Genomic DNA, 3,424 nt, shown 5'->3' with positions numbered 1-3,424 from the left:
GTTTTGTTTCCTAAATATTTACCTTTAGCAAAACAACTTGTCTCACAAAGAAGTCTGTTCAGCCTGATCGTTCTCAGGTGTGCTGTGTTCTTGGTGCTTGCATTGAATTAATAGCACTTGCATGTACAGCATCCTTGAAACAGATTGTGCGCTGAAGACCTCAAAATGAAAGTTTTGCTCCTTTAAATTTGATTTCTTTGCATCTTAATAAAGATTGTAGAGGTGTATGTTGGTACTTAACTCATAAGTAATGCTGTCAAACCAAGTTACGCGTAATTAAGAACTTAATAGCTGTAATCATTATCCTCTTTTTCCTCTTTCTCTCACCACTTGGTGAAAAAAACCTGTGTGTTAATTGGGATATTTGTATTTTAAGGTTTTAATGTTGCTCAGGACAATAATTACTCCTGTAAAAGGCCTTTGTTTCTCATGTAGTATACACTGAAATTTTGATCTAAACCAGATTTGAAAATGAGAGACTGGAAACTGTCCACGAGATTTAAGAGCACACACAAATACAGTAAGATTGTTTCTGGTGTCGATGGGGTTTTTTGATTCGTGGTTTTTTTTTTCTTTTTTTTTTTGATACAGTCATTAAATAGTCAATGTTACTATTGCTAAACTGCAAACAAAATGGAGCAGGGAGCTCTTGGGTAAGAGATGTTGCTGAAACTTCCTGATGCTTTCCCTTTACAGACTTGTGTGTTGCCTTGAATGAACAAAAAAGGAAATGCAATATACTGCAGCCATTCTGTCTGTGCTCTGACACTTCTTAAGAGAGATTTTCTTCCTGGCTTCAGCAGCATGCTTACTCCAGGAATTCTTTCCTTTCAGCCATCTGCATGTTCCCTGTTCAAGAGCCGAAGCCTGTGATTCTAAGTAAAGTTAGTTGATTGCTGCAGTGAAATTTTAAGTCTAGAAAGACCAGCATGTGCACTTCTGTTTGGTGCCATTTCTCTGTTGTAGCTGAATTAAACAGTAATTGGTTACACATCTGCTCTTTACTGTTGCTCTGATGAAATATTTCCTGTGACTGAGTACACGGTAACATCTGTTACAGAGAGGTAGGTGGCAGAACTTTAATTTAACACACTGTAAAATATGCTGCGAGTTTAATTAAACAGCATAACTGAAATATGAAACTATCTTTGCATTTAGAAAGTAGTAATCACCTATGGTCTAGATGTTTTCTAGGACATCTTTTTCTCACCTACTTGTGCTGATTGATTTTGTCAGAAACTCATTTGGTACCATACTCTTGAGGTTTGACTGCTTACTGTGTGAGGAACGCTAGACAAATGAAGCATTTTCCAAAATGATTGAGCAGAATAGCTCAATATTTCTCTCTTGTAAGCTCATTTTGTAATAATATAGTACTTGTGAACTGCCACCCTTAATGAATATAGTTTAGTAATGCAACACACTTTTTTTTTCCCCCCCCCTCAGGAAGAACTTTTATTCACCTTTTTTTTTTACTCTTGTTAATTTTGAGCTTTTGTGAATTCAGCTTCATTTGGTTCAGGAAGCAATGGTCCCATACTTGGTGATTTTTTTCATCCTACTTGTGATATTATTAAGCAGAAGGAAAGTGAATTTTGTGAATTTATCTTTTCAGAACCCAGTTATAACACCCAGAAGTTATGATTAACTACATCAGACCAACAATATGCAACGAGTCATTTTGAAGCTTTTTCTCTTACTTCATTTGTCTGGGATTTGGTGCTTAGCCTTGACTTGTGTTGATGTTTTCCCACACCTCCCTTTTCTGTCTTCTGATATGTTCTGACTACAAAAGTTTCAATAATGTGAAAGACTTTGACTGGTTTGTATACTACTGACTGTTTCACTAATCAATATTTAATATGGTTTTCATAGGATATGTAACATGACACTGATATTCGGGACAGGTAATTTTCATTGTTTGAAAACCTTACATAATAAGGGGAATCAGGTAACTGCTAGAAATGAGCACCTTATTTATTTATTGTTTTTTAGCATCATATTGCCAAGGATCTGTTTTGTGAGATCTGTTCTTGAAAAGCTTCGCCCTGTTTCAATTAGCATTGGAATAGTTCTGAAACTGTCAAATGAAATCAGTATTTAAAGGGACACTGTCACCGTTTTTCAAAGGAACTTACATCCTGGTTCTAAAAACTCCAGCTGTTGCTCTGGTACTGAAAGTTTGGAAGGCTATTTGGTGGAACCCGGAGCAGTATCCAAGGCATTGAAGCTCAGTCCCCTTGGGCTTCTCGTTCCTGTGGTGTGTGTGCCCGTGCCTGCTTGTCGCCTCTTGAGTTGCAGCTTCGCTCTGGCTGTGTGCACCCTCCTGCAGCGCCTGGGGCCGAGCGTGCATGCTTGCTCCCTCCAGAACCCTGCATGAGTGACCCGGTCCCGCTGGTGCATGAGGAGAGGAGGGTTCCTGTTGGTGACGCTGGCTGCAGGTGAAGTGCTGCCACCAAATAGATACAACAGTGGAGGTGTTTCCTACCGAATGGTTCCTGTTTCCTCGTGAGCTGTCACAGGAGAAACTTTTGTGTAGCTGATGTGAGAATTTCACTGTGTAAAAATGTAATCTCATGCATTTGACTGTGTCCCTTTAAATTCTAGCTGCTGGAATGTATAGTGGCCAATTCTGTACGTACGGATCCGGAGTGGTGCCGCTGATTTGCGAGAAGGGCCTTGATGGGCTCGTGGGGTTGGCCCGTGTGAACCTCCCCAAGTGCAAGTTCCTGCACCTCGGGTTGGGGCAGTCCCAGTGTCACTACAGACGAGAATGAATGAATTGAGGCCAGCCCTGCAGAGAAGGACGTGGGGATACTGGTGGGTGAAAAATCGGATGTGAGGCAGCAATGTGTGCTCACAGCCCTGAAATCCAACTGTAGTCACTTGTAGCCAATGATACAAGAATGGCATTGACATGATCAGACAGGTCCAGAGGAGGGCCATGGAAGTGATCAAAGGGCTGGAGCACCTCCCCTGCGAGGAAAGACAGAGGGAGTTGGGGTTGTTTAGCCTGGAAAAGAGGAGGCTCTGGGGAGACCCTTTTGTGGCCTTTCAGTACTTAAAAGGGGGCTTTCTTATGAAAGATGGAAAGAGACTTTTCACCAGGGCCAGTGGTTATGGAACAAGGGATAATGGTATTAAAGTAAAATAGGATAGATTTAGACTAGATATAAAGAAGACATTTTTTACGGTGAGGGTGTGTAAAGAAGGAGGTGAGGAGCGCGCCCATATCCGAACAAAAATAAATTCACGCATATAGTTAAATTTAAATTTATTTACAGGATATAAGCTCCCCACCAATTTAAAGGTTCGGTATCGGCTGAGACAAAGATCAAGCTCACGCACTAGCCCTTGACAAAAGAATGATAATCTGGATTATCATACGCTCACCTCAATCAAGCCGGGGGTTCCCGTTCTCGTC

The sequence above is a fragment of the Apaloderma vittatum genome, unplaced genomic scaffold, assembly GCF_000703405.1.
Source record: "Apaloderma vittatum isolate BGI_N311 unplaced genomic scaffold, ASM70340v1 scaffold35134, whole genome shotgun sequence".
In the NCBI taxonomy this organism is placed as follows: Eukaryota; Metazoa; Chordata; class Aves; order Trogoniformes; family Trogonidae; genus Apaloderma; species Apaloderma vittatum.
Note: the sequence above shows the minus strand (reverse complement) of the source record.